This window comes from Camelus dromedarius, chromosome 5, assembly GCF_036321535.1.
Source record: "Camelus dromedarius isolate mCamDro1 chromosome 5, mCamDro1.pat, whole genome shotgun sequence".
Lineage (NCBI taxonomy): Eukaryota > Metazoa > Chordata > Mammalia > Artiodactyla > Camelidae > Camelus > Camelus dromedarius.
In genome coordinates, this window is record NC_087440.1 from 3,891,760 (window position 1) to 3,919,069 (window position 27,310).

At 34.6% G+C, this 27,310-nt stretch overlaps 1 protein-coding gene across 1 annotated transcript in view; it reads left to right on the forward strand.

Moving 5' to 3' along the window:
- Window positions 1–27,310, forward strand: part of PIAS1 (protein inhibitor of activated STAT 1) — a 115,032-nt gene that overhangs the window by 44,266 nt on the left and 43,456 nt on the right. The gene's annotated exons all lie outside the window — the stretch shown is intronic.

Sequence of the window (27,310 nt, forward strand, 5' to 3'; positions counted from 1 at the left end):
TTGGAATTTGTTTAAATGCTTTTTCCTCCATCTGTTGAGATGACTCTGGTTTTTGTTCTTTATTTCTTATGTTAATTGCTTTTCTTCTATTAAACAGTGTGGCTTTTGGATTTTGTCTGATTTTTGATGACCTATCCTGTGTCCTAGATGAGTAAATTAAAAATTCCCTACGTTTTCTATTTGACATTTGTGGGTTTTTTCAATTAGTTCTTCATTTTATTTTTATTTATATGAGAGAAGGCTCTTATTTTCTCAGACTGCTTTGAATGTTTTTTCCAGACCTTACTCTGTTCTCCTGATCTGTTTGTATATTTCCCCACTAACATGAATTACTTAATTTTTTATTGTAATTAAAAATTTTGAATAGGTAATACATTTTTACTTAATACAAAAACCAAAAGTTACAAGAGTTTTTAATGAAAAGAAGTCCCTCTCCAACCTATATTTCAACCACCGGTGTTGCTTTCAGTTCCTTTTATGTCTTTCCAGAAGGTTGTCTGAGTCATATTTGCCTCATTCTTTTTTTAGCATCTACTTAGTATGCAATTGATTAGGCTGTGCTTTATTAAATATTCTCCTGTTGATTGACATTTAGTTTCCTGCTGTTAGAAACAGCATTACAGAAATTGTTCTGTGATATGTATCACTGTGCACATGTCTAAATATATCCAATATTTTTATAAGATAAATTCCTAGAAGTAGAATGTATGTTTAAGATTTTGATAGATGTTGCCAAATTTCCTTCCAGAGGCTTGTGTTAATTCATAATCCTAGTGGCAACGCAGAGTATTTTCTTCCCTATGCCTTCAGCAATACTGTGTGTTATTAAACTTTTTGATCTTTTGAAATTATTAGGTGAGTATTTGTACCTCATGATTGTTTTAACTTCCATTTCTCTTGAGTGAGAATGAGGTTTATTTGTTTGAGATGGTTATATTTCTTTTTCTTTGTACTGTTTGTAAACTGTGCCCTCTTAAAAATTGGTTCATTGAACTTTTCCTCTGATTTGCAGAATTAAGAAACTGCAGCTCTTTTCTAGTGTAATATCTTTTGACTTTATTTATGATTGGTGTTGGAAATTTGCATTCCATTACTTTTTATTGCTATTTCATGGTGTATCTCATGGTGTGCATTTGTCATAGTTTCTCTACCCTTTCACCTATTGAAGGGCATTTTGTTTTTTTCCAACTTTTGTCTATCACAAATAATGTTATTTTAAGCATACACATACAGCTTTCATATGGACATAAGTTTCCTTTTTTCTGGATGCATACGCAGTAGTGAGATTTCTGAATCATAAGTGTAAGTGTGTGTTTAGTTTGTCTGAGAAAACAACAGACTATTTTCCAGAGTGTCTTCACCATTTTACATTTTCAGTGGCAAAGTATGAGATGCATCCTTGCCAGCATATTTGTTGTCACTTTTTTATGAAATATGTAGTGCTACCTCATTGTGTTCTAATTTGCATTTCCCTAATGGTTAATGATGTTGAACATCTTTCCATGTATTTATTTGCCATCTCTGTAACCTCCTTGCTGAAATGTCTGTGCATGTCTTTCACGTTTTTTATTGTATTGTTTTGAATTTTGAGAGTTGCTTTATATACTTTAGATACTAGTCCTTAGATACATGATTTGCAAATATTTTCTTCCAGTCCGTAGCTTGTGTTTTTTTTTCTTAAAACATATGATGTTGAAATAATTATAGATTCATAGGAAGTTGCAAAGAAGTGTACAGGAAGTAACATCTGTGTATACTTCACCCAGTCTCCCTCATTGTTAGCATCTTTCCTAGCTATAGTGCAGTATCATAACCAGGAAATTAACATTGGTAAATTCACAGGGCTTATTCAAATTATATTCAAATAATATATATTTACATTATATATAAAGTTATTTATGCACTCATTTGTGTATGTATATAGCTCTGTAGTTTTATCACATGATAGCCTCATGTAACCACCACCACAATCAAGATATTTAACTTTACTAACTCCACGATACTACCTCTTGCTACTCTTTCATAGCCTCCCTTACCCTCTTCCTCCATCTCTAGTCCCTGACAACCACTAATCAGTTCTCTGTCTCGAAATTGTTATTTCACCAGTGTTACATAAAAGGAATCATGCCTTATACACCCTTTGAAGATTGGCTTTGTTTCACTCAACATAATTTCTTTGAGGTTCATTCAAGTTTTGTGTATCAGTAGTTCTTTTTTATTGCTGGAAAGTCTTCCATTGTGTGATATACTACCATTTATTTAACCATTTTATGCACTGAAGGATATTTAGATAGTTTTCAGTGTTTGGCTCTTATGAATAAAGTTGCTATGACCATGCATATGCAAGTTTTCTGTGTGGAAGTTAAGTTTTCATTTCTCTGAGATAAATGCCCAAGTGTTCAATTGCTGTGCCATGTGGTTAAGTTCATCTTTAGCTTTAAAAGAAACTGCAGGATTATTTTTCGCAATGACTATACCATTTTGCATTTCTACTGGCCGTGCCGAAGTGATCTAGTTTCTCTGCATCCTTGCCAGCATTTGGTGTTATTATTTTTTTTGTTTCAACCATTGTGATAGATGTGCAGTGATATCTCTTCATGGTTTTAATTTGCATTGCCTTAATAGTTAATAATATTGAACATCTTACTTACTTGCCATCTGAATATCCTGTTTGGTGAATTTTCTCTTCATTTCTTTTGTCCACTTTCTAATTGAAGTGTTTGGTTGGTTTTTTGGTTTTTTTTTTAACTATTGAGTTTTCAGAGTTCTTTATGTATTCTAGATACTAGTCCTTTGTTGGGTATGTAGTCTGCAAATATTTTCTCCAATTCTGTAGTGGTTTTTTAGTCCTCTTAATAGGGTACTGTGCAAAGCAAAATTAAATTTTTTTCCTTTGTAGATCGTGCTTTTGATGTCAAGTCTGAGAACTCTTTGCCCAACCCTAGATGTAAAAGATTTTCTGCTGTGGTTTTTTTTCTAAAAGGTTTATATTTTTATGTTTTACATTTAGATCTATGACCCATTTGTTGTTGCCTTTTATATAAGGTGAGGTTTAGGTTGAGGTTCATTAAAAGATGTCTGATTACTGCCATACCATTTGTTTAAAAAGGCTTTCCTTTCTCCGTTGAGTTTTTCACCATTGTCAAAAATCAGTTGTCCATACTTGTATGAGTCTATTTCCGGGTCCTTTGTTCTGTTCCACTGATCTGTGGTCTGTCTCCCACTTACATCACATGATCTTGATTACTGTAGCTGTATAATGTTTTAAAATTGAGTAAAGTCATTTCTCCAATTTTATTCTTTGGTGTAAAAATTCTTATAACTAATATAGTTTGCCTTTCCACACAAATTTTAAAATTATCGTGTATGTCTCAACAAAAAAAATCTACTGGGATTGATACTAAATGAATTAAACCTGCATTTCAATTTAGGGACAACTAACAGTTTTTCTATGTTGAGTCTTCCAATATATGAACATGGTATGTCTTTCCATTTATTTTTCATCTTTGATTTAGTTCATCAGCATTTTGTAATTTTTGGTATACAAGTCTTGTACTTGTTTATTAAAGCTATACCTAAGTGTTTCACTTTTTTGAGTGATTGTGGATGTTACTGAATTTTAAATTTTGATTTTCATGTGTTCATTGCTAGTATATAGAGGTACAGTTGATTTTTTTGTTATTGTTGATTTTTATAGCTTGTGACCTTGCTGAACTCACTTCCTAGTTCTAGAAAGTCTTCTGTAAATCTTTTGGAATTTTCTGCATAGACTACAATGTCATCTGCAAATAGGGACAGTTTTATTTCTTCTTTTACCATCTTACGTGCCACTCATATACTTGCCTTGCTTTATTACACTGACTTGGATTCCATTACAGTGTTGAATAGTAGTGGTGAAAATAACCATCCTTTCTTTGTTTTTAATCCTAGGCGAAAGTCTCAAGAGAAACTGATTTTTCAATTTCTCCTGCCTTTAGACTTTTCCTCTTAAAGTCTACCTTGTTTTGTGTTGTTATTCTTTTTTAAGCTTCCTTTTTGTTAGCATTTGCCTGATAGAAACTTTGTTCTTTGGGGTTTTTCTTTCCAACGTTTTGTGGCATTTTATTTTAGAATGTTCTCTGTGTTTTAAATAACAGCTTTATTGATATATAACTTATAGAGCATAAAATTTACCCTTGTAAAGTGTACAATTTATTGGTTTTAGTATTTTCAGAGTTGTGCAACCATTACCATGGTCAGTGTTAGAACATTTTCATCATCCCAAGAAGAGACCACGTACTCATTATCATTCACTCTCCAGTCCCAGCTCACCAGCCCCTGGAACTACTAATGCAATTTCTGTCTTTATGGATTTCTCTATTCTGGATAACATTTTCAGGGTTTATCCATGTTACAGCATGTATCAGTACTTCATTCCTTTTTATAGCAAAATAATATTCCATTGTATGGATATACCACATTTTTAAAATCCATCAGTTGATGGACATTGGGTTGTTTCCACTTTTCCACTATTTTGAATAATGATTATGAATATTTATTTTATGTACAAGTTTTTGTATGGATGTATGTTCTCAGTTCTCTTGGTTATATACCTTGGAATGAAATTACTGGGTCTCATGGTAACTCTGTGTCTAACCTTTGAAGAACTGCCAGACTGTTTTCCAAAGGAGTTGTACCATTTTGCACTCTCACCAGTAACATTATGAGGGTTCCTGTTTCTCCACATCCTTGCCAGCACATTATTGTCTTTTTGATTATAAGCCAACCTAGTGGGTATGAAGTGGTATCTCATTGTGGCAGGTTTCTCTCTTATAAATAGCAAGCATCTAGCTGGCTTTTAAGAAAACTCACTCTGAAAATGTAACGTATTCTCACATTTATGTTATCACTGTTACATTTGGTCTTTGTTTCCTTTTGTCATTTTATTTTTCTTTCCTGACCTCTGTGAGATGAATTTTGCTTTCTTTGTTTTCCTTTCATTTTCTAGTGATTTGGGAATTCTACCTTCTATTTCTGTTCTATAAGTAGTTACTATTTAAAATTTACCAAGCACATTTAAGCCTAAACTTTCTTACCACCATCATTAATTTTTCATGTAATCATTGTGCCTTGCCTCTTTCCCCCTTCATTAGTGTATTCATTGATTTATTTTATCAGAAATATGTTGGTGGCTATTTCCTCAAAATTTATATTAACAAAGCTTACATAAGAATCATTGACAGAAGAAACATATTCCCTCATGCATGATGAGAGATGAGAGTCAAAATCTTAATAGACTCAATAATTATGGTTATGAAAGACTTGCTGTCAAACGGAGAAATATACATTCACTTTAGTACTTTATTTCAGATTATTTTGGGAAGTCTCTGTAGAATCCACAAGCTAGCTGTCAGTCATTCAACTCAAGATAGATGGGGTGGGCTAAGAAAATCTGAGGAATACATTGTGAATTGAGTTAAAGCTCCACCAAGAGAGTGCAGCTATAACAATATTTAATGTGTCAAATTGTAATTTTTTTCCATTTAGCAGATTAGGAAATTCATGTTTTCAAGTTCACTTAGGACATGAATTGTTAACTTTCTTTTTAATAGAAATAATACATCATTCTTTAATAGATGGCTTTGATGCTATAGCTTCTATTTCTACTTAAGGTTGAAGTTTCTCTAGAATTCATCCCATGGTTAAGATAAAGTAAACCAGGGGGGAGGGTGTATATCTCAAGTGGTAGAGCATGTGCTTAGCATGCACGGGGTCATGGGTTCAATCCCCAGTACCTCCATTTAAAAAAATGATTAAATAAACTTAATTACTTCCCCCACCAAAAAAATTTTTATAAAGAGAACCAGGCCATATATATATATATTTTTAATTAGAAACAGTACTTTATTTTCTTTCTCATTTTTCAAAATTGAAGTATAGTCATTTTATAATGTGTTAATTGAAACGTGCTGTACACCAGAAATTATCATATGTATGTATTTGTTATTCATGTGTTTGTGTATAATTTGCTTATGTTTATGTAGTTTATGGTGTGATTTTGAAGTGAGTTTAAAGCCAAGATTATACTTAATGTATGTGATGGTTTTTTTCGTATTAATTCTCACTTTCTCATCATAAGATTTCAGTTTGCTAAATGAGACTTTTTAGAGGAGAATGACACTTAACTTAGTGTGACTAGAATTAAAATGCTGGAGCTTTTACTGCCTAACGAGTAATCTATATCAGCCTTTCTAAGTCTGCAGTTTCCTTCTACTTTGCTCCCCAATCTAGTATTTCACTTCTAGCTTTACCTCCATTATGTTTTTAAAGTAACTTCTGAAATGTTTTTTAACTTTGTATGAAATGAAATTATAATTCTTAATGATAGTAATTTGTTGTATCTCTTCTTACCTTACATATATGAGATTTTCTATAAAATTAGAGGATAGACACTAATTTTTTTTAATACCTAAGCAGTCATCTCACACAATTAAACATTTCACCCTTTAAAAAAAAGATAATTATTAGTCTAATTCATTTCTTCAACTGAGGGTCATTGCAAAGCATACTTCTGCATGGCATACTACAGTTTAGATACTGATTCAATTAAAGGTGATTCTTATTTTTCCAGTTGATTTTTTATACTCTAGTTTGCATATACACGCATTTGCACGCATAAATATGTGTGTGTAAGAGACAGAATATATTCACTTGCGCCCAGAGTTGGAGAGAGGAAGAGAAAGATATGAGAATGTGTATGTTAGAGATATTAAACTATTTGCATCCCCTTTTCTTCCTCATCAAGGCTAATAATGATGGTTAAACACCTATCTCTGTGCCCATGAGGAAAATACCCTTTGATTTTAGACCTTATAGATTTTCTGAATGGAAGGTTTTGTGGTACAGAAGGTGAACTGGAGGAGCAGGAAGAAAATACTCTCTTACCTTGGTGCAAAACTGGCCCAGGCCAGATTTCAGTGGGAAGTTGTCTTTGGCATCTTCCTATTTGTCTGTCTTCATGCTTCTGCCACTTCCTTCTGCCTGCTTCTTAGGTGTCTAGTGCCTTTAGCTCCTTACTGTGGCATTTTTTTCCAGGCCTGTAGATGCACCTCTTACTAGCCTCCACAAAACCCCTCCATTTTCTTTCTAATGTCTGTAAAATAAGAAAATAGTCTGATCTATAGAGTGAAGGGAGTTGGTTCTAAAAGTCAATTTAGTAACCTGACTACTGAGAATTCCTGAAATTCTTCAGTTACAATAGTGTACCATGTGTAAATAGATACATAGCACAGTAAGGTTTCCTCCAGCATTGGGTCAGATTCCTGTTTTTTTTCTTGTTGTTGTTGAATGTAGATGAAGTTGGCTTATGTTTAGGGGCATGTTGTGTGAAAAATCATTAGTGAGCATGGTAAGATGCTCTTGTTAGGAGAGGAGTAGAGAAACAGACTGATCAAGGGAATCACACTCTTTTCACCCGGGGACTGTGGTCAAACAGGATTTCTGGCGTTATTTATGATTATTGGGCACCATAGAGGAAAGGTGGCTTTGAGCAAGGAGCTAAATCCAAGAAGCTCACTTTTGCTTGAGCATTCTTCTGGGTCAGTTCCATGAAATTAATCTTGATACTCATTTCTCTTTTTAACCAGAGAAACTACTAAAAGTAGTTTCTCTGCTTAGAGATGGGAGTTCAAGATGGTAATAGCTATTTGTACATGCTTCTGTAATTTAAATATTTGTCAGGAATTATCCATTAACTTAAAACTGTTTTCCCTCTGATCACTATTCGTAACAAGTATGCTTGGGTATGGGCTCACTTGCCACCACCTTCACCTCATGAGTCCTCTTAATCCTTATCAGAAGGAAATTCCATTTCTTCCTGTGGGGAAGTAAACATAATAGTTTATAAGACTGAGTTCTCTTAAGTAGTATACTTCAAGAGCATAAATCAATATTTACCAAAACGCCTGGACCTTCTAGTTAGTCTGTTGTAAATATGAAATCAGTTATGGGTAATTGTTCTTAAATGCCTAATATTTATATTAGGTAGTTATAGTTTTTGGAGCCTTTTCTAGGCTCATGAATTTAGGTTGCTCCTCAAATGTTAATATTTTACCCTTATACTTCACTTAAGAAAGAAAGGATAGCATAAATGGATTTGATAATGGCTGTTAAACTATATCCAAATGCAATTATACAACTAATAGTATATGATGACAAAAAAGGGTCAACATTTATAAACCAGAAGAAAATTCACGGCAAATACGTAATGCTTATACTTAGCTAGAGAAAATGACACATTTAAGAAAAAACTAAGTGCCTAGTCATTGTGTTTCAGTCTGTACTACCAAGTAGTTACTGAAACACTAAAGTAATTTTCCTTTCTAGTCTAGAGTTGTAATATAGCTAGAAACTTCTAGCTCCTTTTATACAAGAACTCTCATACAAGAAAATTACTAGAAAATCAATTGTGAGGAATTGTTAGAATTGAGTTCAGCATGAGAGCTAATTGAAAGTTATTGTAAAAAAAAATCAGTATTCTTTTTTACTGCGAATGATAGAGAATCCACCCAAAACTGGCATAAATGTAAAAGCTAATCCATTACTTTATACAACCAAAGAATAAGAGGTGTGATGCTGAGCTCAGCGAGCATCACCATGATCCTTTTCTTGACCCTCTGCTTAATTCCATGAACAAGTCTTCTGTAGTCTCCATCCCCGATTCCTCAGTTTTTCCATTCTCCTACAGATCTATTCCACTCATGCTATTATTCCAGTCACTCCACTGAAACTTGCCCTGTCAGGAAGATCTGTGATGCCAAAGCCCATGGTGTGTTCTCAGTCCCCTGCTTACTTGATCTGTTATCAGCATTTGACACAGCTAATCAGGTGCTACTTGCAGGTTCCAGTCACTGGACAAAATAGTCCAGGGCACTATTCTCTCTCTTCGATTTTCCTTCTGTCTCACTGGTCATTTCTTCTTACACTTCTTTTCTTGTTCCTCTTCTTCTCCCAGACCTCTTTTCTGTCTATACTTCCTTCCTTGGTGATTTTATCTAGTCTCAAGTCTTTAAATAGTAACTAAACATTAATGACCCTAAATTTATATCTCTAGCCAAGTCCTCTCTGAGTTCCAGAGTCTCATCCACCTGCCTATATAAAATCACTGTTTAGATGTGTATCTCAAACTTAATTTGTCCAGAAGTGAATTTTTGTTCCCTCTTCCAAAACAAATTCTACCCACGGTCATTGTCTTGGTTAAGGGCATCTTCCATCTGTCTAGTTGCTCAAGCTAAGAATCTTTTTTTCTTCTTCAGTAATTTAAAAAGATTTCTAAACCATTTTAAAATTTATTTATGTATTTATTTTATAATATCATATTTTAAAAATTGAAGTATAGTTGATGTACAATATTATGTTATGGGTATACAGTATAGTGACTCACAAAGTTTTAAAGGTTATACTCCATTTATAGTTCTGTTATTGCAAAGTATTGTCTACATTCCCCATGTTGTACAGTATATCCCTGTAGGTTATTTTATACTTGATAGTTTGTACCTCTCCCCATCTCTCTCCATCTTGCCCCTCCCCCCTCTCTCTCCCCACTGGTAACCACTAGTTCCTTCTCTACATCTGTGAGTCTGTTTCTTTTCTGTTACATTCACTAGTTTGTTGTATTATTTTTTTTAGATTCCACATGTAAGTGATATCTTACAGTATTTGTCTTTGTCCGACTTACTCCACTTAGCATAATGCCCTCCAAGTCCACCCATGCTGTACACCAGAAACTAATACAACATTTTAAATCAACTGTATTTCCATTAAAACAACCAACCAACCAACCCATTTAAAATATGGGCAGAAGAACTGAACAGACATTTTTCCAAAGGAGGAAATGCAGATGGCCCACAGGAACATGAAAAGTTCAACATCACTAATAGCAGGGAAATGCAAATCCAAATCACAATGAGATATTATCTCACACCTGTCAGAATGGCCATCATCAAAAAGGACACTAATAAATGTTCGCAGGGATGTGGAGAAAAGGGAACCCTTGTACACTGTTGGTGGGAATGTAAATTGGTGCAGCCACTATGGAAAACAATATGGAGGTTTCTCAAAAACCTAAAAATAGAACCACCATATGGCCCAGCAGTTCCACTTCTGGGCATATATCTGAGAAAAACAAAAACATTAATTCAAAAAGATACATACACCCGCTATTAACAGCAACATTATTTATAATTGCCAAGATATGAAAGCATCCTAAGTGCACATCAGTAGATGAATGGATAAAGAAAATGTACATATATATGAAATGGAATACAACTCACCCATAAAAAAGGATATTTTGCCATTTGTGGCCCTTTACTTCTTTTTCCACTTCAAAAACCAGAATTTTATAACTGCCATAAACATTCCCATTACATCAAAAACAACAAAATACCTAGAAATAAACTTAACCAAGGAGGTTACCTATACTCTGAAAACTGTAAAACATTGATAGAGGAAATTGAAGATGATACAAAGAAATGGAAAGGTATCTTGTGCTCTTGGATTGGAAGAATCAATATTATCAAAACAGATCCAGTGTAACCCCTGTCGAAATACTCATGACACTTTTCACGAAACTAGAATAGTTTATATGGAACCATAAAAGACCCCGAACTGCCAAAGCAATCTTTGGTAGGTCTTTTTTCTTCTCTTTCTTCTTTTTGTTCTCTTTTCTTGTGGTTTGATGACTAGGGAAGTTCCTTTAACATTTCTTGCAAAGCTGGCTTGGTGGTGCTGAATTCTTTTAGCTTTTGTTTACCTGTGAAGCTTTTGATTGCTCCATCAAATCTGAACGAGAGCTTTGCTGGATAGGGTATTCTTGGTTGTATGTTTTTCCCTTTCATCACTTTAAAAATGTCACGCCCCTCCCTTCTGGCCTGTAGGATTTCTGTTGAAAAATCAGCTGATAACCTTATGGGAGTTCCCTTGTATGATATTTGTTGCTTTTCGCTTGCTAATTTTAATATTTTCTACTTATCCTTAATTTGTGTCAGTTTGATGACTGTATGCCTTGGTGTGTTCCTCTTTGGATTGATCCTGTGTGGAACACACTGTGCTTCTTGGACTTGGGTGACTGTTTCCTTTCCCAAGTTGGAGAAGTTTTCAGTTACCTCTTCAGAAATTTTCTCAGGTTCTTTCTGTTCTCTTTCTGGGACCTCTGTAATGCAAATATTAGTGTGCTTCATGTTGTCCTAGAGTTCTCTTAAACTATCCTCATGTCTTTTCATTCTTTTTTCTGTTCTGCTAATCTGTCTTCTAGCTCACTGACCCATTCTTCTGCCTCATTTAGTCTTTTCTTGGTTCCGTCCAGTGTGTTACTCATTTCAGTGATTTTATTCTTCAACTCTGGGTATTCTTTATATTTTCCAACTCTTTGCTAAAAACTTTGCTCTCTGCATCTATACTCCTCTTGAGTTCTCTGAACACCTTCGCCATCATTACTTTAAACTCTTTCTCAGATAAATTGCTTATCTTCTCATCACTTATTTCTTCTTCTGGGATTTTATGTTGTGCCTTGGCCTGGAAGATATTCCTCTGCCACTTCATACTGTTTATCTTTCTATTTGTATTTTTAGGTAGGTTAGTTACGTTTCTTGACGTTGGAGAAGTGGCCTTCTGTTGGAGACATCTTGTGTCCCAGCAGTACACTCCTCTCTTGTCACCCAAGGGCCAGGGTCCAGCTGGTCCTAGTGTAGAGTCTGGCCTGTGTGGATTCCTTCCACAGGCTTTGAGATTGTTATTTTCTATTTTCTGGTATCTGCCCCCTGCTGGATGAGGCTGGATTAGAGGCTTATGCAGATTTCTTGACAGGAGGAGTCAGTGCTTGCCCACTGCTGGGTGAAGCTTGGTCCTGGACCTCTGGTGGGTAGGGCCGTGTCTCCAAGCCAAAATCTTTAGAGCCATCCTGGATTCTTCTTTTTTTATTATGTCCCAATCTAATTAGTTAGGAAATTCTGTTGACTCTATCTTTAAAATATATTCAGAATCTGACCATTTCTCATAACCTTCACTGCCACTACCCTGATCTGAGCCACCGCCATCTCTTACCTGTATTATTGTGTTGATCACTGCTTCTACTTTTGCCTCCTTTACAATATTTTCAACTTAGCAGCCAGAGTGATTCTTTTAAATGCTTCTTTTAATCATGTTTCTTCTCTGTTTAAAGCTCTCCACTGGCCCCTCATGTGAGTAAAATCCAAAATCCTTGTTATCTAGCTCTGTCTTGTCTTTACCCATTCGATATCACCATTTACTAGTGTTCTTTAACTTTGCCCTCACCACTGTGGCTTTCTTGCTGTTCTTTGGATACACTGTATGCTGTATGCTCTTATATTGGGGCCTTGGCGTGGGTATTTACCTCTTCCCAAGGTACTCACGTGACGATCTCCTTCACCTCCTTTAAGTCAAGATATTAATATTTTTTTAAAAGACTTACCCAGACTACCCTATTTAAAATTCCACTTCATTCTTTCTAATCCCTATTACTCTGCACTATTTTTTTCCATACTGTTTATCACTTTCTCACATACTTTTTATTTATTGTGATATCATTTATTATCTTTCTTTTCCCATTGAAAAGTAGGTGCCATAAGGGCAAAGGTTTTTGGTTTCTTCTTCATTGATAATCCCAAGCACCTAGAATAATGTCTTACATGTATTAGGTGCTCAATAAATATTTATTGAGTGAATGTTTGTATAGCAAATCTGTTTTATATTCTTTATTTTGTGACTCTGCTTCCTTGAGCTTGGTCTCATCTTTTTTAGACATTATGTATATATAGTTCCCAGCAGTTCTTGAAATCCTTCCAGATTCAAATGTAGCCCAAAAGAGAAAAAATCTTTGTCCCTACATTCCCAAGATAAGTCCTGAGGTTCACGGTGATTGAGCTATTTTAAATGCCACGTCCAGCCAAGCAGCCCTGCAGGGGAATGCAGTGCACTTCTCAGCCTGGACTTTGGTCATATGCTCCATTCTGAGACTGGAAGTAAATCACAAGCAAAAATGCCTTTTAGGGGAATAGAAGCGGCTGAATACAAGAAATGTCTATTAGTTTATATACGACTGCTTTACAAAATGTGACCCTTGGATACTGGTTCCATGGGATGTCAGTCGGTATTCTTTGACCATGTCGCATTACGTTTGGAAACTTAAATTTAAATAAGCTTTGTTATTGCAGAATTTCTCAGGGTTTTAAATATGACAATATGCTCTATGAATCTCATAAGTGGGAGATGTTTTATGCAACAACTTGCTAAAATTCTTTGAGCACGGAACCTTTTTCCCTTTAGAACAGCTTGTGCTGTATTCTCATGGCCCACACTATGAGAAATACTGTTAGGTTTGCTAAGAACTAGATAGAAAATTGAAGAAAAATCTCATGCCACAACAACAAGCATACAAGAGAATACTCATCAAATTTATAGAACTTACTTGAAGAAAAGAAAGTTTATGATCCCCCCTAAAGACTTGAATATATAGAACGACACTGTCCTTTGAAAGATGTCTATTCTCAATAAATTTAGCATAGTTGTAATTAAAAATCCAATTTAACAGAAGGGGAGATAAGGGAAGAGAAAGAGAGCTTTATCAAATGATTTTAAAGTTTCTTTTGTGTTTGTAGGTTTTTTCCTTATTGCAAGGAGCGGTGATACCTCAGGCTATCTAAGAAAGGTTTATTGTAAGGCTATACAAGAATTAAAACCAGAATTACAAAATTATGATTATGTGCTTTCTCTGACTGGTAATGTGCGTCCTCTGTGGCATCTCTTTTTCTTTCTAAGCATCTATTTTGTTTGGCTCTGGAGACCCTGTATGTTCCACACTCCAAATCCTAGGAGAAGCTAGTTTGAATTGATTTTAGTTAATATGTTGCTAATGCATGGATGGATTCCTTCAGGCATAGTCATTTTATGGGTTGCCCTGTGGATAGGCCAGCCCTGGGAGAATTAGGCTCCCTATTGCCAACAATGGCTGTTCAGTATAGAAAACAGCCTAGAGCTGCTTGCCTGGTAGAAGGTATGGGCTGGGAAGAGTCAACTAGGATGGGAAGTTGGATGTGGTAGGTAGCATGACTGAAATATCCAGTATAATCTAGAAGAAAAAAATAAGAGGAATTCTGAAGATGAAGTATATGCTATCCCACATATAATACATAACTATCTATATATGTAGCAAAGGCCTAGTAATTGAAACTGTGGAACTGATGCCTAAATAAGCAATTAATGAAGTAGAAATATAATTTTAAAGTAACATAAAAGTGAAATTTCTAATTAGTGGCATGAATTGGATGCTGAATTGTTCAGGAGTACTTAATTAACCATTAAAAAGTAAGATTTCTACCGCCAACTTGTCAGAATAATATCAAAATGGCTTAAAGATTCAAATGCTTAAAATGAAACTAAAGTGATATCAGAGGGAAATATAGGTTGCATTGAAATAAGTGCATAAATAATGCATTAAACTGCATAAAAATATTTAAATAATATTGAGGTTAGGAAGAAATTTTCCTTCAGGAAAGAAAGCATTGAAATTTCATTATGAGTACTCAAAATTTTTTAAATTACATTAAATGGCAAAAATAAATAAAAGGAAAATAATTATATGACTATATTACATATCTTTAATATATGAAAAGCTGCTAGAAGTGATTTGTGTATGGACAGGAGGGCTTAATCCTACCCAGCCATCAGACAGTGCTACACTGGTTTACATGCTCTTCCCACTTTGCTGGATGACTATTTCGTATTTTATTCTCACAACACATTATTCTCTCACAAACAGCTATTCTTCCACTCTGACTCTTAGCTCATGACTTTGCTTGTTATTTCTTCTTCACCATGAAAATGGAACCAGTCAAAAGTTAACTTCTAAAAGTTCCCACAGTCATAAGTGCCTCATACACACCTATTTACCTCTCCGCCCATATGCTATGTACACTTTCTTTTGATACTGTATAAGTTGTTTGGTCTCTGGGCCAAGGTCAATTCTTACACTTGTGCATTAGATCTCATCCGGTTGCTTATTCAAAGACATTGCTTAGTAATTCTTTTTTTTTTTTTAACATTTTTTATTGATTTATAATCATTTTACAATGTTGTGTCAAATTCCAGTGTTCAGCACAATTTTTCAGTTATTCATGGACATATAGACACTCATTGTCACATTTTTTTCTCTGTGAGTTATCATAACATTTTGTGTATATTTCCCTGTGCTATACAGTGAAGTCTATTCTACAATTTTGAAATCCCAGTCTATCCCTTCCCACCCTCCACCCCCCTGGTAACCACAAGTCTGTATTCTCTGTCTGTGAGTCTATTTCTGTCCTTTATTTACGCTTTGTTTTTGTTTGTTTGTTTTTGTTTTTGTTTTTTAGATTACACATATGAGCGATCTCATATGGTATTTTTCTTTCTCTTTCTGGCTTACTTCACTTAGAATGACATTCTCCAGGAGCATCCATGTTGCTGCAAATGGCATTATGTTGTCAGTTTTTATGGCTGAGTAGTATTCCATTGTATAAATATACCACATCTTCTTTATCCAGTCACCTGTTGATGGACATTTAGGCTGTTTCCATGTTTTGGCTATTGTAAATAGTGCTGCTATGAACATTGGGGTGCAGGTGTCATCCTGAAGTAGATTTCCTTCTGGATACAAGCCCAGGAGTGGGATTCCTGGGTCATATGGTAAGTCTATTCCTAGTCTTTTGAGGAATCTCCACACTGTTTTCCATAGTGGCTGCACCAAACTGCATTCCCACCAGCAGTGTAGGAGGGTTCCCCTTTCTCCACAGCCTCTCCAGCATTTGTCATTTGTGGATTTTTGAATGACGGCCATTCTGACTGGTGTGAGGTGATACCTCATTGTAGTTTTGATTTGCATTTCTCTGATAATTAGTGATATTGAGCATTTTTTCATGTGCCTTTTGATCATTTGTATGTCTTCCTTGGAGAATTGCTTGTTTAGGTCTTCTGCCCATTTTTGGATTGGGTTTATTTTTTTCTTATTGAGTCGTATGAGCTGCTTATATATTCTGGAGATCAAGCCTTTGTCGGTTTCACTTGCAAAAATTTTCTCCCATTCCGGAGGTTTTCTTCTTGTTTTATTTCTGGTTTCCTTTGCTGTGCAGAAGCTTGTAAGTTTCATTAGGTCCCATTTGTTTATTCTTGCTTTTATTTCTTCTAGGAGAAAATTTTTGAAATGTATGTCAGATAATGTTTTGCCTATGTTTTCCTCTAGGAGGTTTATTGTATCTTGTCTTATGTTTAAGTCTTTAATACATTTTGAGTTGATTTTTGTATATGGTGTAAGGGAGTGTTCTAGCTTCATTGTTTTACATGCTGCTGTCCAGTTTTCCCAACACCATTTGCTGAAGAGACTGTCTTTATTCCAATGTATATTCTTGCCTCCTTTGTCAAAGATGAGTTGACCAAAAGTTTGTGGGTTCATTTCTGGGCTCTCTATTCTGTTCCATTGGTCTATATGTCTGTTTTGGTACCAGTACCATGCTGTCTTGATGACTGTAGCTCTATAGTATTGTCTGAAGTCTGGGAGAGTTATTCCTCCAGCCTCTTTCTTTCTCTTCAGTAATGCTTTGGCAATTCTAGGTCTTTGATGGTTCCATATGAATTTTATTATGATTTTTTCTAGTTCTGTGAAATATGTCCTGGGTAATTGGATAGGGATTGCATTAAATCTGTAGATTGCCTTGGGCAGTGTGACCATTTTAACAATATTGATTCTTCCAATCCAAGAGCATGGAATATCTTTCCATTTTTTAAAGTCTTCTTTAATTTCCTTCATCAATGGTTTATAGTTTTCTGTGTATAATTCTTTCACCTCCTTGGTTAGATTTATTCCCAGATATTTTATTACTTTGGGTGCTATTTTAAAGGGGATTGTTTCTTTACTTTCTTCTTCTGTTGATTTATCGTTAGTGTAAAGAAATGCAACTGATTTTTGAACGTTAATTTTGTAACCTGCTACCATGCTGAATTCTTCAATCAGCTCTAGTAGCTTTTGTGTGGACCTTTTAGGGTTTTCTATATATAGTAACATGTCATCAGCATATAATGACACTTTTACCTCTTCTTTTCCAACTTGGATCCCTTTTATTTCTTTCTCTTGCCTGAGTGCTGTGGCTAGGACTTCCAGGACTATGTTGAATAGGAGTGGTGATAGTGGGCATCCTTGTCTTGTCCCAGATTTTAGTGGGAAGCTTTTGAGTTTTTCACCGTTGAGTACCATGCTGGCTGTAGGTTTGTCATATATAGCTTTTATTATGTTGAGATATGTTCCCTCTATACCCACTTTGGCAAGAGTTTTTATCATAAATGGGTGTTGAATTTTATCAAATGCTTTTTCTGCATCGATTGAGATGATCATGTGGTTTTTGTCCTTTCTCTTGTTGATGTGATGTATTACATTGATTGATTTGCGTATGTTGAACCAGCCTTGTGTCCCTGGGATGAACCCCACTTGGTCATGATGTATAATCTTTTTTATGTGTTGTTGGATTTTATTTGCTAAAATTTTGGTGAGGATTTTGGCATCTATGTTCATCAGTGATATTGGCCTATAATTCTCTTTTTTTGTAGTGTCTTTGCCTGGTTTTGGTATCAGGGTGATGGTGGCTTCATAGAATGAGTTTGGGAGTATTCCCTCCTTTTCAATCGTCTGGAAGAGTTTGAGAAGGACTGGTATGAGTTCTTCTTTGTATGTTTGGTAGAATTCCCCGGTGAAGCCGTCCAGTCCTGGACTTTTATTTGTAGGGAGGTTTTTAATTGCTATTTCTATTTCCTTTCTAGTGATCGGATTGTTCAAGTGTTCAGATTCTTCTTGATTCAGTTTTGGTGGACAGTATGTTTCCAGAAACTTGTCCATCTCCTCTAGGTTATCCAGTTTGGTTCCATATAGTTTTTCATAATATTCTCGTATGATATTCTGTATTTCTATTTTGTTTGTTGTAATTTCTCCATTTTCCTTTCTTATTTTGCTAATTTGTGCTCTCTCTTTTTTCTTCTTTGTGAGTTGGGCCAGAGGTTTGTCGATTTTATTTACTTTTTTAAAAAACCAGCTTTTGGTTTGGTTGATTTTTTCTAGTAATTCTTCTTTCTCTCTTCTCTGTCATCAGTTTTTTGCCTATTTACCAGGTCATTCCATAATATACAATTTTATGCTAACTTTCCCATCTTGAAAAAACAAACTACTTTTCTCCTAATTTCCTTCCAGCTATACCCCCATTTTTTTTATTTCACAAAAATCCTTACCAGGAATGTTTCAATTCATTGTCTCTCATTTCTTTCCTCTCTTTCTCTCATGAACCCTTTCCAAATGAATGTTTCAATTCATTGTCTCTCATTTCTTTCCTCTCTTTCTCTCATGAACCCTTTCCAAATGGTTTTCACTTAATCCATGCCAACTTTTCTCCTAATTTCCTTCCAGCTATACCCCCATTTTCTTTTATTTCACAAAAATCCTTACCAGGAATGTTTCAATTCATTGTCTCTCATTTCTTTCCTCTCTTTCTCTCATGAACCCTTTCCAAATGGTTTTCACTTAATCCATGCCAAATAAACTGCTATCATCTAGGTCATCAGTGAATGACCATTATGTCACTAAAAGCAGTGGTCATTTCTCAGTTTTGAAGCATCAAAAGAAAAAATTACAAGATGACTGATACAAATAGTGATTTAAAAACCAAAGACAGTAAGACTATGAAGAGTAGTCAGCTTACAGAGTAGCCAAAGCAATGCAAATTTTAGACAATAAGATGTTTTTAATCTAGTGCCCAATGTTGGCCAGGAACTTTTATTACTCTCGTGTACCACTTACTTATGCAAGTGAACATTGCTGGAAGCAATCTGGCAACTTGTACAAAAGCTTTAAAAATATGTATATCTTTTGACCCACTCATTCCTTTTCTAAGAGTTTGTCCTAAGGAAATAAAGATCATATAAATGAACACACACACCAGGGAGAGAGGATAAGATTCATCAAGGCATAGTTTCTAGTAGGAAAAAGTTGAAAACAACCTAAATGCCCAACAATGGGAGATCGGTTAAATTATGGCATATCTATGTAATAGAATACCTTGTAGCCACTTAAAATGATGACAGAGATAGGTTTTTTGACGTGGAGAGTTTTCTTATTATACATTATAAAAAACTGAAGTGTAGTTGATTTACAGTGCTGTGTTAGTTTCTGGTGTACAGTGTATTGATTCAATTAGACGTATATATTCTTTTTCGTGTTCTTTATCATTATAGGTTACTACAAGATACTAAATATAGTTCCCTTTATTATACATTTTTAAGTGAGAAAAGAAAAGTATTTAGTGAGATTTTTGTGGGAAACAATGTGTACATTATGTACACAGTGTGTATGTATAGGAGGAAGAATGTACACCAAAATGTTTTTTAGCTTCTATCATCAAGTAGCAAAATTTTAGTCTTTTTTTCTATCTTGGGTTGGTTGTATTGCCAACAAGAGAAAAAGAAGAAAATGAATTTTTTTTTCAAAAGAAAGAAAATGAATTTCCCAATTACAGTCTGCTTCCTTTTTCTATTTTTGCATTTAAACATCGATCATCAGACTGGGTTCATAGCTGGCTGGCTTGATTTGACCCAGTCCTGTTTCTTAACCCCTCTGACTTAAAATAGCCTGATAGCATGCCAGCTGTGAAAGGATAGGCCAGATAAAATATTTACCATACTTTTAGCTTTAAAGTTACCCGAGAGTGTATATAGATTCATTCAATTTAAATCTGTCAGGAGACCAGCTAACTCAGTAAACTATCTGAGAAATTATAAAGGCAAAATAAATAGGACAAGTAGAGTTAAATCCAGAGGAGAAAAATGATGAAAAGTGTAGCAAGCTTATTGAAAATGAATTTATTAGGAACCTGCAATTGGAATGTGATGCAATAAAATCAAAGGATTTTACAGAGCTGGAGTCAAATGGTGTTGATTACATGTTACAGCGTTGTTTCCCACTTCTTAGTACTGGTAATTTTTATTCTGTATGAGTGGAAAAATTCACATTGTACCCCAAAGAACTTTACCCAGGTTTTATTGTGAAGCATTTGCCACCATGAGAATTGTTAAAATCTAGCAATAGAACATCATAGCTGTATATTTATTGTGTGTGTGATTTTACATTGTTTTCTACATAAGATACTTAAAACAAGTTATTATAAAAGCAATACATACTCAATATGGAAATTTTTTTAAGTTACAGAGAAATCAGTTTTTGCTGCCTCTTGATCTTTCAGTGCATATATTCTATAAATAATTTTACTTATGCTGTACATTTCAGGTTTATAGCTTGCATTTTTCCCTTAATATTTTATGACTATGGTCTCACGTCATTATATATTACTTGCTTTAAAAACTTCCCATATTAAAGATAGATAGTTAAAGCATTGTGAATTTGTTGATGATTTGGTATATGTCTTTTATTGGAGGAAATAAATTTTCTACAACTTTCTGTCTTAATGGTGGCTAGTAGCCTAATGATGAAGTTCTGTAATTCCAGCTAGGTTTTTAAAAACTACCTAGTTGCCCAGGTTTTTGTTTGTTTGAATAAACCAGAATGTTCATTAAAGATGTTAAGGCTGACATTTGTAGATAGGTACTTGAGTTTCACTTTCCCCAAGACCAGCAAGAAATATTCTATAACAGAAAGATGACTATTTTTAGCTTTCCTTTCTGCTGGTGAGGTGGAATAGCGAATATTTTTAGAGCAGTTGAAAGTACAACCACTTAGATTAGCTCAGTGTTTCTATCATCAGAATCTCAATAACCTTGTTTATTTTATGTATCTGGGTTTTACCTTCCAGTGTTTTGAGTTTATGTAAATTGCAACGTGATTCCTTTCTCTTTTTAGTCCAATTCATCTCTATGGAACAATATGTTAAAAAAAATGAAATTTCTAAAACCTTAACTTTCTCTCTGCACATTTTGTATACTTTAAATTATAATTCTATCCTGATTATTGTGGGCGATGCTTTTCTTTCTTACAGATGAAACATTAGTGATTAATACTTATGGGGTCAGGTCATTGAAAATCTTGTACAACAAGCCCTTAATATTCACAAGAGATACCCTCCACGGCCTTTGTAGGTATCCTTGATTATGAACTCCACTAGAACATTTCATCCTTTCTCTAAAGTGGAGCATAGAAAAAATGAAAATCTAATGACTCTAAACGAGGGTAAATGTTTTTACCCTCAACGAGAGCTACTGACAAGTATACAGCAATTTCGGCCACATTGAGAGGCTGAGTTATTACCCAAAGGATACTCATTCTACACCCCCAAAATAGATAATATTCAACTCCTATCTTAGCAAAACTTCTAATTACTGTACATTATAGAACTTCGGAGATCTTCAAGATTGGTTATGATGTTTCAAAACAGAATGGTAATTAATTCACAAATCTGAGATACGTAGTTTCCTATAGCAGATATGAAAACAGAGTTCTCATATTTAAGTGTTTAAATCAGTAACCATTCATACCTGAATCTGTTGCAGTCTGGCTTTTGCTCCACATTCCACTGAAACAGGTCCAGCCAAGATCACCCGTGACTTGCTAGTTATGAAATTCACTTCTCAATTCTTATCCTAACTGACCTCTGAGCATTTAACACTGTCACTTTGAAATTCTCCTTTCCCTTGGTGTCGAGGACATCATTTCCTCATGTTTTTCTTTCTGAATATCTGGCTGTTTCTTCCTTGACTTGAGCCTGAAATGTGGTACAAGTTCCCCAAGGTTCTGTTGTTAATCCTCCCTTTCCTTCTGCCTCCCCCGCCCACCTGTGTATGTGTGTCATTTTGCTTTAATTACTATTTTTTTTAAACAACTTCATATATATGTCCTTGACATACTATAAACTGCACATATTTGAAATGTTCAGTTTAATACATTTTGACTATGTGAAATCACCACCACAGTAAAAATGGTGAACATATCCATAACTCCCCAATGTTTCCTCGTCCCTTTAATAATCCCTACCTGCTGCCCCTTCCATTCCCACCCAGCCCCTGGATTAGATGTGTTTTCTGTCACTATAGATCAGTTTGCATTTCCTTAAATTTTATATAATGGAATCATGGAGCATATACTCTCTATTAACTTTTTTGAAGGAGGTGAGGTCTGACTTCTTTTACTCAAGATTATAAGATCTATTGTAAGATTTTGTGTGTATCAGTAGTTGATTCCTTTTGATTGCTAAGTGGTGTTTAATTTTATGGATATAACATTCTTTATTCATTTGCTCATTGATAGGCATTTGGGTTGTTTCTGGGTTTTGGCTTGTCAGAACAAAGCTGCTTTGAAAATTGGGGCTCAAATCTTTGTTATATGCTTGTATTCTTCTTGGATAAATTACTTAGGAATGGAATAATAGAGTCAAATGATAGATACAAGTTTAACTTTGTAAGCAACTGCCAAATTTTTTTAAAGCGTTGGGTCATTTTACATTCTCACCTGCAGTGTATGAATTTTCCAGTTGCTCTACATCCTTGTCAATGCTTGATATTGTCATTTTAAAGATTTTAGACATTCTAATAGGTGTGTATCTTATTGTGGTTTTAATTTGCATTTTCCACAGGGTAAGGATACTGAATATCTTTTAATATACTTTTTTGTCATCCATATATTTGTCTTCTTTGGTGAGATATCTATTCAGATCTTTTGTCCATTTTAAATTTTGTTATATTGTTTACTTTCTTTTTAGTGACTTCTTAGAGTTCTTTGTGTATTCTGGCTACAAATCTTTTAATGGATATGTGATTTGTAAATATTTTCTCCCAGTCTGGCTTCTCGTTTCATTTTATTTTTAACAGTGTCTTTCAAAGAACATAACTTCTTAATGTTGATGAAGTCCAATTCATCGATTAAAAAAAAGAATATGTTTTGGGGTTGTATTTAAAGGAATCTTTACCTAACCCAAAGTCACAAAGATTATCTTTTATGCGTTCTAGGTGTTTTGTAGTTACAAGTTTTACATTTAGGTCTCAGACCTATTTCATTAATCTTTTTATTGTAATAAAATATATATACTATGAATGACATTTTTAAGTGTATAATTCAGTGTATTAATTACATTCACACTGTTGTGCAATGATTACCACTATTTCTGAATTTACATCACCCCAAACACTGACTTTGTACCCATCAAACATTAACTTCCCATTCCTCCTTCCCTCAGCCGCTACGAACCCCTAATCTATTTTGTGTCTGTATGAATTTGCCTATTCTAGATGTATAAGTGGAATGATACAGTATTTGCCCTTTTGTGTCTGTCTTATTGCACTTAGCATAGTGTTTTCAAGGTTCATCCATGTTGTATCAGAACTTCATTCTTTTTTATGGTTGAATAATATATTCCATTGTATGAACAGACCACATTTTGTTTATCCATTCATCTGTTGGTAGGCATGTGGATTTCTTCTATCTTCTGGCTATTGTGAATAAAGATGTTATGAACATTGGAGTTCAGGCATCTGTTGGAGTCCCTGCTTTCAATTCTTTGCAGTAGTATATACCTACGAGTGGAACTGCTGAGTCTTAGTGATAATTCCATGTTTAACTTTTTTGGGAATTGCCAAATTGTTTTCCACAGCATCTACACCATTTTAATATTCTCATCATCAGTGTATGAGGGGTTCCAGTTTCTCCATGTCCTCACCAACTCTTGTTTTCTGTTTTGTTTTGTTTGTAATTATAGCCATCCTAGACATTTTGAAGTGTTCCTGGTTTTGTGTGGTATGTGGTTTTGATGTGCATTTTTTTTAATGACTAATGATATTAAGCATCTTTTCATGTGCTTATTGGCCCTTTGTATATATTTTTACCGACATATATATGAAAAACTAATCTTTGACTTAGGTGTAAAAGGCAATTTAGTTGAAAAAGAAGAGTCTTTTCAATGAATAGTGCTGGAACAACTGGATGCCCATATGCAGTGGGGTAAAATTTTCATATACCCCATAGATAGTATACAATGCAATAATTAAATATGTTAATAGGGATAGTGATTGAAAATATGTTAAGGGCAATTTTTAAAAAGCAATCTTTCAAATTATATGTATAATTTGATTGGAAAGAAATGTAAAAATGATAAGCAGTTATGATGAAGGTATCGTGGATAATTCTTTTCCTGTTTTCTAAGATCCAGTATAATGCTAGGCTGCATTAATAAAAATAAACCATGTGGATCAGGGGAGCTGATTAGACCTATGTGACGAGAAGAGCACGGGCTTTGGAAATGTGTAGAGCTGAGTTCCAAATCTGGTTTTACGTACCTTCTGTGAGGCCTTGACAATTACATAACTACTTTGAACCTCAGTTTCTAAATCTGAAAAAAAGAGCAGATACTTTTTCTTCATGATTGTTGTGTGGATTAACAATAGTAGTTGTTGATTAAAAAAAATACTATGCTAATCATATCACATATGGAATAATACATCAGTCAGCTTACAGGCAATCAAAAATTTCAGTATCAGACAACTAAGATTTATTTCTCACTTATATTATTTATTAACTGCAGGTTGGCTGTGGCTCTGCTGTATGTTTTATTCACTCTAGAATCAAGGCAGACTGGAGAGAAAGATGCTAAGGCCCAAGGATAGTTCTTTAAGGTCTGCTCAGAAGTGGTACACTTCCACTCATACTCCATTGATCAGGGCTACTGTCAGTGGCACTGGGTCATAATCCTCCCACAGGGATGGGCCAATACAGAGAGGCAGCAAGTATTTTGGAGAAATGATACATGCTATGACAGTGTGTGCAGTTCTGGCTGTCACTTTAAGAGTGTGATAGCCTGGGATATATCCAAAGGAGAAGGATCAGGATGGGGGAGTCATTCTGAAATCTTGCCTGGAATACAGTGGGAAGAGTTCATGGAGAGAAGGGGGCACATTAATGCTGTCTGAAATATCTGTAAATATTTGTAGAATGGCTGTGATTGGATATGCTGTATGACATCTATGGGTAGGAGTTACAGGATTATATTTTTTGATTCAGTGTAAGAACATGAGGAAGGGTGACATTAAAGGAAATTGGTGCTTGTTTTAAATACTTTACTTCATTTATATTTCAAATAACCCAGTGAGGGTGTGTGTGTGTGTGTGTGTGTGTGTGTGTGTGTGTGTGTGTGTTTATGTTTAAATATTACAGAAAACAGACTGAGAATGGATAAGTACCTAAGGTCACATGGCAAGTAAATGGTAAGACCAGTTTGGAATCGAGGTCTCTGTGATCTCATCTCTTTCCACTAAACTTTGCTACTCTGTTGGGCTGCAAGCTTTCTTACAGTTACACTGTTCATCGCCAGTCATCTCCTGTCTGACAAGGTAATGGCCCCTCTTCCTCCATGGCTAAAAGGGCACAAACTATAAATGAAAAAACTGAAAGGAAAGTTGAACTCTGTCTAGAACAATGGTCTGCAAACTTCGATCATTTGTACCTCTCAGCAAAAAAATTTAGTATATACCATATATGTGTTATACATTAAACTCTTATACTAATATTGTGTATGTTATAAAACACACCAAAAATGGAAGTTTTTAAGATTGACATAAAGTTTTAGATGTCTTTGTAAAGTAGATTTTATGTAAAAGCTCAACTTTTTACACTTCCGTTTTATAAGTAGATAGGTATTTGTTCCTTTATCCCTGTGGATTGTCGTGTGTACCCATCTGAATGCATTTCCCCAACACTGGAGGTCGTTATTTTGGATGATTTGTAAGACTCTTTTTTCAATATGAAGATTCCATGAATCTGTTTGGTGTAATTTTTCTGAAAGGGATAATAATAGTTTAATTCACTTTTAAAAAAAAATTTTAAATAGTCTGTTATCTAAGACCAAAAGTATAAATTCACTGGCATTCATAGCAAAATTAAACCTGAAAATCACATAGTATGAAAGACGCTTTTCCAGTTAAACAGTAATAACCCCATGAGCATTCCAGTCAACTGTCTGTAAAAGAGATGTAAATAGGCATTAGTATTAAGTAATAAACCTGGATTTTATTTGTGGCTCAAGAAACAGTCTCGTCATTTTAGTCATAACTTCTTTATTTAAATCTGCATATGTGTGTCCAAAACTTACTGTACTCATATATTCTAAAATGAATCTGAAATTTTGCCTAGAGAATAATGGGTTTTAGTACTTCAGAAATTTTTTTAGCACTCTTCTAGAATGAAGCCAATAATCTAAATCGGGCTAAGCCTACTGGACTGAAATCTTCATAGAGATATATCCTCTAAGACTCAAAGGAGTTACCTTCATTGTCTAACAGAGGAAACTTTTCTTTTCTACATTCTGATTGTTGATTATCAGCCTCTTTGCAGGTTGATATTTCACAATTAAGGTAACTTTCTAGTTAGTAACTATTTCTTGGAGATAGAGTCTTTAAGAAAAAAGTCTTCCCAGATCACAAAATGCAGAAATGCAAATTTAGACTTGAAAAGATACTCCTGTATTGACATGAAATTGTAGGTCAACAGTGCCTTTTTGCATTTGTACAGATTTTTTAGCATGACATACTATAGTTTGGTGGTAGTCTTGGAGGAAGTATTGCTTGAAAGTAAGAGATGGCCAAGTTCAGGTACTTTTTCTGCACAGGTTTAAGTGGCTCACATGCTGGGAGTTCCTTGGTAGTAACTTTTAGTGATCCATTTGTTCTAGAAAATTACCCTGGAAAAATATAGTTTACATAATTTAATTTGGCTTTTTTTTTAATTGAAACATAGTTGATTTACAATGTTGTGTTAGTTTCAGAGGTATAGCATAGTGATTGTTACACATATAAATACTTTTTCATATTTTTTCAATATAGGTTATTACAAGCTGTTGGATATAGTTACCTGTGTTATACAGTAGGACCTTGTTGTTTATCTATTTTGTATATAATAGTTTGTATCTGCTAATCCCAGACTCTTATTGTATCCCTTCACTCTCCTTTCACCTTTGGTAACCATAGTTTCTTTTCTATGTCTGTGAGTCTCTTTCTGTTTTATAAATAAGATCATTTGTGTCATATGATATTTATCTTTCTCTGTCTGACTTACATCACTTAGTATGATAATCTCTAGGTCCATCCATGTTGTTGCAAATGGCATTATTTCATTTTTTATGGCTGAGTAGTATTCCATTGTAGGTATATACCATAACTTCTTTATCCAGTCATCTGTTGATGGACATTTAGGTTGCTTCCATATCTTGGCTATTGTAAATAGTGCTGCTATGAACATTGGGGTGCATGTATCTTT